Here is a 9,342-nt window from a genome sequence, read left to right as displayed (position 1 = left end):
TACACTATTATGTTGTTGTTGTAGCAAGTTGTTTCTGTCTACACCTGCCTTTCCTTCCACTTTCAGCTTTCTTGTGTTTTCTTATCTGATCAGCTGTGTACAATGATACTTTCCACGAACTGCAGTTGCAACTGGCATTCAAAATTTGTCGAGTTTTCTTAATCAAATGCCAAACGAGTCCACTTGACAACACAAGCAAGTAAAGTTGTCTAGCCTAGAGTAGTTCTCCTTTCGTTGAGAATTCAAAAAGTTTGATTTTAATGGGAAAACTCTGTTATTGTTGTTTAAGGTTAGTGCTAATTCAACGAATATAAAGAGAAACGCATTCTAGTTTTCGCTCATGTAAGCAATCAGTGGCGAAATATGAATAAATATGAAGAGTCCGTAGACCGTGGGTTCATTTAAGGTTTATACCAAATATATATCTAAGATTTATTTAAATTCCTGTTGAGCAATCGAAGTGTGTGTTGTGGTTGGGACTTTTGGGGCCCGCATTATATATTACTGCAACCATAATTAGGTGCACGACTTCGATGATGTGTAAAAGCATTGCCTACATTTCGGAGCAAAGTGTAAACTTCCAAATGATAGTTTAAAAAACAGTATATCGAAAATCAAAGACCTTGGTATATTCAGGTACTCATAAATATATACTACACTTTGACAAAATATACAAATGCAGCGGTTTAAAGATTTAATGAGCTAACAGTCTGCATCAAGCACGAACCCCAAAAAAAAATTAGCCAAACCAAATACGTTAGTTACACGTCAAAGGCGACAAAAAGTTGCAAATGACCACATGTGTAACAGTAACAAAGTGCTGAATATATTGAATGGTGCGCCATGGACGCTCACTCTTTCATGTGTCACAGTTTGAACTTTTGAGCGCATTTAATTAGCATTAATTTGTCCGCTATTCAACGTTTCAAAAGCATCAATTAAACTAACGTCATACAAGCATAGGTGCTAGGGTGTTCACAACTTTTGTCAACAAGTTTTCTATAAGCTTTACGATCGATAGATTCGAATGATTGACTCGCTGAACTGCAAAAAAAAGATTGAACAGTGGAATGAAAGAAGGTCTTGAAAGTCTTCTAGGGCTATCACTATCGATTGCTTTATGAATATAGAAAGCTCTTGTAATAATCCCTTAGTGCATCCCTAATGTCCCACATCCAACCGAGTAAGCGTGCACCTTTCAAAGGTTTGCTGACGGGGTCATTTATTCAGACAGGTAAAACGCATGTTGACGATGCGGTAATCAACAAAATGCATTTGTGTCGGTGCAACCGTGTGTTCGTGAGCGTTAAAGTAGACGCATCAATGGCAGCACTGGGCACAGGAAACAACAATGTCAAACAACAACACAGAGTGATACAAAATAACACAATTACGCGCGACAACACAGAAAAATTAACATCTCATTACAAGCTGGTAAAACCGACGGCGACACCACTATGGACCTACTGCTCTCTATGAACAACTCGAACCCCGCTGCCAAGCAAAGGCACTCACATTAGTAGTATGCTTTTTGTGACGGTGTGTTTTGGAAAATTTACATGCATAATAAATAGATGAGGGGTGCTACTCCCCAAACCAAAAACTCTCAGTGCTAATTCCCTGCGCCCAACCACACCCACTCACATACTCGTATATCTCGTGCGCGTTGTTGGAGGGCGGATCAGTGCGCGCTTGGAAAATAGCAGCTGGTAGGCATCATTGACATGGATACGCGTCAAGGCAGCATCAAAATGTAAACAAATAAAAAGCCGCGCTGTGTCGGTGGCGTTTGGTCCTTGTGCTGCCGATGCAAATGAGCAAACAAAGGGATGTTATGCAAAATACGCGTATTTAAAACGCAAAAAAACACAAATAACAACCAAGTTCCGCATGTCATGGAGAGTACTCTATATATGTTACGCTTTCGTTTTGAAGTGTTCTTTTTCTATATTTGGTTGTCGTATTGTTGTTGCCACATTGTTTGATTTGGGTTTTTGAAAAATGCTAATTTCGTGTTCCGCATTTGGGTGAGCGATATTTTTTGGCTTTGCAGAAGTTCAGAGTTCAAGTTTTATGTCTTTGCTCTTGAATCATTCTAATATATTCATAGATAAGATAAAATGTGATTCTTTTTTGTAAATAAAATATGCGTTTCCATGGCTCTGGACTGAGGCATTGAATGTTTTTCTAAATAGGATACCTCGGGTGTGGTATAGCCGTGTCCCCATATTACTCACTTCAGAATCACTAAGTGCTCAAATGAGTAACTTCTTCATCTTCTTGACTGGCTTAGGATGGGGTCATGTGTAGAAGTTCACGTAAGTTAGGAAAGTTCCTGACTGTCATTCACTTGGAAGTGACCAGGAACGATTCTTTTGCATGTGGCTCAAGCAGCTCACGACTTCCGGTCTTAGACCAAGTATCCTCTGGGTAGCCAACAGACATCCGTTTAGAGGCGAGCTAAAGTGAGAAGGCGAATTCCGGTTATGCCGTTGTGCTTATGGTTTGGAACCCAACACATAAAAACGAATAACCATTGAATAGGAAGCAACAGCCTCGGAATGAGTAACTATAAATAAAAAAAAATATATTTTTCAATGTGTTGAAGGGGTTAACTGTCAAATGAGCACTCAAAGTAGACAAGTGCCTTTGACATTTAGGTACATTTCGGTAAAGTATGAACAATTCTGAATTGTAGAAGGAACCTCCCATGTATCTAGAAAAATTTACTGTTCCTTGAACCCTAGAGTCCTTATTGGTTCACATGAATTTGCGGTTATATAAACAACTAAAGCTTTGGACAAAAACTTTTCTGTATGTTGAAAAGAAGATTGAACATTACTATTGAAATACGATCACGAGACTAAAAAAAGTCGTAGAACATTAATAATAATTACGCTTAAATCGCTTAATATATCGGAAATCCATCATTTTCTGTACATTGTCCACAACTTAATTACTGTTTAATGTTGCTTGCTCCTTTGACAGGTTTCAATTACATACTGCGCACTAATTAACTCAATTCACACATATTGAGGTAATTTTTAAAATAATTAAAGCGCGCTGCTATTTATTGTGTGCACATTTTTTTTTAATTACCAATAATAAGCTGGGATAATGTTACAATAATTGTTTTGTTTCCTGTTTATACTGTCAAAGTTTAAAACGTCAGCATTGTGTTTTTTCAGCTCGCCATTACTTTACGCTTTGTTGTTATTTTACTGTTTGAATGTAAAATTGCAAAAATATGCAAATGACTGTGCTGCAAATCAAACATTGAGATTATCGATACGAATTAAATGCAAAATGATGAAATCACTATTCAAATACCATCGGAAATTGTGGTGAGAATTTGCATAAATTATCGTGAATTAATTAATGCGCACATATTTACACTTTTAGTGTACGAGTTGTGAAAACTTTGCTTGATTCAAAAATCAAACACGTCGTACAAATATTGATAACTATTTTATGCCAAAACAAACAGGTTTAAATTATGTGACTGGGTTAATATAAATATAATTTTGATGGACGGATTTCTACTATACATAGATATAGGAACGAATTTTCACGATACACATAACGTTAAGCGGTTGTTTACAGTCTTCAATTTCTAGAAATAATGTTTGGCTTGAAAGAAGTTTTTATGTTCTGATACCGCTACTTCTTCTTCGGGTCTTAGCTGAGGACTTAAATGGTTTCCTATTCGATAAATATAATAATATTCGATAAGCGACATTTAAATGTTCGTTCATGAGATGTGCAGTGAATTCATATATTTTTTTGGGATTCTTCTTCTTGACTGGCGTAGACACCGCTTACGCGGTTATAGCCGAGTCCAAAACAGCGCGCCACGTATCCCTCCTTCTGGCAGTTTGGCGCCAATTGGTTATACCAAGCGAAGCCAGGTCCCTCTCCACCTGGTCCTTCCATCGGAGTGGAGGTCTCCCTCTTCCTCGGCTTCCACCAGCGGGTACTGCATCGAATACTTTCAGAGCTGGAGCACTTTCATCCATTCGAACAACATGACCTAGCCAGCGTAGCCGCTGTTTTTTTATTCGCTGGATTATGTTTATGTCGTCGAATAACACATACACAATGTTTATGGGACCATAAATCTTCCGCAAAACCTTTCTCTCGAAAACTCCTAGTGCCGTCTCATCTGACATCGTCCACGCTTCTGCACCGTAAAGTAGGATGGGAATGATGAGAGACTTGTAGAGTTTGGTTTTTGTTCGTCGAGAGAGGACTTTACTATTCAATTGCCTACTCAGTCCAAAGTAGCACCTGTTGGCAAAAGTGATTCTGCGCTGGATTTCGAGGCTGACATTGTTAGTGTTGGTGATGCTGGTTCCCAGGTATACGAAATTATCTACGACCTCGAAGTTATGACTGTCAACAGTGACGTGGGAGCCAAGACGCGAATGCGCTGACTGTTTGTTTGATGACAGGAGAAATTTCGTCTTGTCCTCTTTCACCACCAGACCCATACGCTTCGCTTCCTTATCCAGTCTGGAAAAAGCAGACCTAACGGCGCGGGTGTTGTTTCCAATGATATCGATATCATCGGCGTACGCCAGTAGCTGTACATTCTTGTAGATGATTGTACCTTCTCTATTTAGCTCTGCAGCTCTTATAATTTTTTCCAGCATCAGGTTAAAGAAGTCGCACGATAGTGAGTCACCTTGTCTGAAACCTCGTCTGGTCTCGAACGGCTCGGAGAGGTCCTTCCCGATCCTGACGGAGCTTTTGGTGTTGCTCAACGTCAACTTACACAGCCGTATTAGTTTTGCGGGGATACCAAATTCAGACATCGCGGCATAAAAGCAATTCCTTTTCGTGCTGTCGAAAGCAGCTTTAAAGTCGACAAAGGGATGGAGTGTATCGATCCTATTTTCACGGGTCTTCTCCAAAATTTGGCGCATGGTGAATATCTGGTCTGTTGTTGATTTTCCAGGTCTAAAGCCACACTGATAAGGTCTAATCAGTTTGTTGACGGTGGGCTTTAGTCTTTCACACAATACGCTCGACAGAACCTTATACGCGATGTTGAGGAGGCTTATCCCACGGTAATTGGCGCAAATTGTGGGGTTTCCTTTTTGTGTATTGGGCAGAGTACACTGAGATTCCAATCGTCAGGCATGTTTTCTTCCGACCATATTCTGCAAAGAAGCTGATGCATGCACCTTATCAGCTCTTCGCCGCCGTATTTCAATAATCCGTCGGCCCCCGCCGCCTTATTGTTCTTCAAGCGGGTAATTGCTATGCGAATTTCTTCACGGTCGGGCTTTAACGCTCAAGTTTGCGGCCAATCTCAAGTATTTAGTGTTAAGATAATGTACTGTACCTTCTAGTTCAATATGTATATGGAGGGTTTAACCTTTTAAAACCTCCAGAACAATATTGTGCGAGGATTACTCTAGTTTGTATAGGCAACACTAGATGAAGAGACGATAGGTGGTTTTTTAACTTCAACAAATGGAGTGGATGTGGTGGTCTTTCGATAGTTGTTGAGGGATATGTGGTATGGGGATCAAATAGTTCTCTAACGAAATGGCTTCAATGGTGATTCATGGGAAAATTTTCCAGTAGGTATTACTTGTAGAACAGTTCGCTTGGAGCTATATATGTAAATATATTCATTAAAATGAGCTAATAAGTTAATGAAAATATGCATTTCGGTATGCTTAACAGCAAATGTTCGGAGATTTATATTTGTTTTCGTTAACATTTAACATTCGCGTGAAAGTATGCGAAATATAAACCATAAACAAATATTTTTCACCAAACTTTTTATTAGCTTATAATAATAAAGCAAAAAGCAAACAGTGTGCGCATGCTGCTCTTTTAGCGCATATATTTAAATGAATAGCTGCATATGCAATTACAAAAACAAACAATTGATTTCATTTTATTTAAATTGTTTTGTTTTTTATTTGCCTTCAAATTGGTTTTAAAACTCTAAAATTTTACCAAAATTTATTTGTTTTGTGCTAATTTAGTTTGCCAGCTGCTACAACTGCCATGATTTGTATATTCTAGCGAAAGTTCTGCCACTAAAATATACCGTTATGTTTACAATTAATTCTAAATAAACTATGTCAGAAATTAGAAATTTGCGTTGAGTAATTTTAATGTGAAATTTATGTACCATGAAAATACCTGAAATGACTTTTACGATACTCGTCAAATGTGAATTTCATTACGAAACGCATTATATGTTATATAATATATTATAGACGATAAAAATCAATTTACTGCTTGCCTATAAATTGTGTCTGTTTTACAACTAAGCGTGCGAAATTGCCAAATTTTTGCCAAAATCAGCGCACAAATGCATATTTCACCTAACATAACGAGCTGCAAACTGCTATTATTGAATCAACGGGGCGTATGAGTAACATTTCTGTAATGTGAATAATTGTGTGTATGTCTATTGTGTATTGACGCTTACAAATATCGTTTTTGCTGCTCATAATTTACGCTTTTGTGCGCAAATCACTACTCTATTTACTCAATTACCACACACACACACACACACACACACACACATACATACACATCTATGCACTCATATTGCAATACAGTGTTCTACATTGTGGGGGAGTGCATTAAAGAGTGCTGTTGTTTGTTGTTGCTTTTGTTTGTTACGCAATTGTTTTGCCGTTTGCACGATGTGGGCTGCATTGTTAGCATCAGCCTTTACACACGATTATCGACAACTGATGAGTCGGAAAGGATGCACAGTTCGGACAAATATGCTTTTATGTTTATAATTTCATTAGTTGGCCTTTGCTGGCCGCATTTCGAAAGCTGGCCACATAGACGTGTGTGCATAACTGTGTTTGTGGACTTTTGAAAGAGTCGTTGCTAATTGTTTTCACTTTAGGAAGCTTTCAGGAAATGTAACGGAATTAGCTAAGGGTTGTTGTTACGATGTTTTTTTGTTTGTTATTACAGCGTAGAAGAGCATATGCACTGACACTAGAAGCAGTACTTGACCATGAAAATAAGCCAACTACTTTTGGAACTTTTTCACTAAAATTGTAGCAAATTTCCATAATTTGCAGAAATTATCTGCTTTGAAATTTACTGTTACCTATAAAGTAAAGGTATTTTAGTTGGTGTATTGTTAGATTGAGCAGATTAATTGAAGTGTCATACTTATTTAACTGAATTATTTCGAATAATTTTAAATTTAATTAAATTTTCACCTGTGATTACAAATACACTAACAACAAATACTCGCCTCACCTTATGTCTAAAAATCAACAAATTCCCATTTATGTCTCACGTGCCAAACCCAGTACATATATATGCGTGAGTGTGTGTGTTTTTATTATAACAAATAATAATTCTATTACAAACTCATTAGTAATCGCCATAGTCAACTGCCAAAAGGACACTCATTTGTATGCCATGCAATATTCCACACACACGCATATTAGCTTATTCATAAATAATAAGCAATTTGTGGTGAATTAGCAGTCAATTGAAATGACAGCAATTTGACAATTCGATAATTGCTAAAGTTGATGAAATGGTCTCTGGAGATAAAAGCTCAAAATATTGCAAGGCTAATTTATTTAACCGCATGCCGACATACTGCTGCGTTTAAATTTCCATAAGCTTAATATATTTATATAATTTATTCATGAAATATAATATCTATTCTATATATAGATATGTAGATATGTATTTATGGTTGTGTTTGTAATTGCGCAAAAATATATTGCGCATAAATTGAAATTACTATACTCTTGCCGTTGTTGAAGCTATTAGTGTTATTTCTAATTTATTTGGTCTACAGCGTATGATATCGCTCCATATTGAATTTAGACAGCAGTAAATATTGATATTAGTTAATCAATTATATTGATATATGTATGTATGTACTGAATAAAGTTTGATATTTATTTTCTCACATAAATGAATGTCTTAATAATTATTACAAGAATTCATAGTGATGTGTCTAAATTAAAAGCCCTTGATATTTATTTTATAATAAAGATGGAATGTTTGTATTCCTTTGCTTTGATTCATTTAGAATATGTGTATAAAATTAGTTAAATTCCAAAGGATGTCAACAAGCTTTGTTTATTTGTATTGTATAGTGGTATTTACTGTGTCCAAAAAATAAGGTGACATTGTATTTATTTTGAAAATGCTTTATTTATTCTTCCAAATCAATTTCATCCCCTTTAAAGTAATCTCCTCCCGATGCAATGCACTTATGCCAACGGATTTTCCAATCTTCGAAACACTGGTTGTAGTCACTTTCCGGGATGGCCTTCAGTTCCGTCTACTCTCTTTCGTATAAAAACGGTGTCTCGGAGCGGTCTTTTGAGCTTGGTGAACAGCCAGAAGTCGCACGGCGCCAGATCAGGTGAATACGGTGGTTGCTGTACGATATGGGTTGAGATTTTGGCGAACTGATCACGAATTACGAATGAATTTTAGGTACCAGTCGAGATTTGATGCGCTTGAGGCCCAAAACAACCTTCAAAATGGTATTGGCTGAGCCTTTCGATATGCCAACTTCATCAGCAAGGTCTCTAATTGTTAATCGACGGTTTTTCAACACCAAATCTTTGATTTGTTGAACGTGAGCTTCGTCGGTTGAGGTTGATGGTCGCCCTGGACGCTCTTCGTCTTCGACACGTTCACGGCCGGCTTGGAGCTCACTATACCACTTGTAAACATTTTTTTTTAGACATAGCCTCATCACCAAAGGCTTTCTGCACCATTCTCAACGTATCCGCTGCAGAAAATTGATTCCGTAAACAAAATTTAATGCAAATTCATCGCAAAAAACGAAAAACTCACATTTAGCAGCTCGCAAAACGACACGTATCTCAAACTCTAATGAATATTTTGACATGAAATTTGATATAAATGTGACTGACAGTACTACCAACCTAAAAAAAAATAATTATCCAAATCCTTCGACGCGCGCAGTTCAAATTCAAATGTCACCTTATTTTTTGGGCACAGGTAAATCATTTGATTTCTTTGATCACTTTGACATAAAGCTGAGTGCTGGAGAACGTTGAGAAAATCACTGTTTTTTTACTTACCGATCCTAAAAGGGTTAGATCGTCGAAGGGACAGCCCTTGACCGGATAAAATCCGGGTCAACTCCGGTAGCGTAGAACCGGCTGCAGTGGGAGTTGTTGAAGAAATCACTCGGTCCATTTGGTTTAGGGACCCATTGTAATCTGAAGGGATTTGTATTTATTAGTCTCTCCACCAGCGGTCTGTCTCCGAGCTAAGCTTGAGTCATGCCTCTTTGTGACATAGGGTTCCATCACCAGACAGAAATATATTTCGAGTAATATGGCT

The sequence above is a fragment of the Zeugodacus cucurbitae genome, chromosome 4 (assembly GCF_028554725.1).
Source record: "Zeugodacus cucurbitae isolate PBARC_wt_2022May chromosome 4, idZeuCucr1.2, whole genome shotgun sequence".
Classification (NCBI taxonomy): Eukaryota; Metazoa; Arthropoda; class Insecta; order Diptera; family Tephritidae; genus Zeugodacus; species Zeugodacus cucurbitae.
This window is presented reverse-complemented; position numbering follows the sequence as displayed.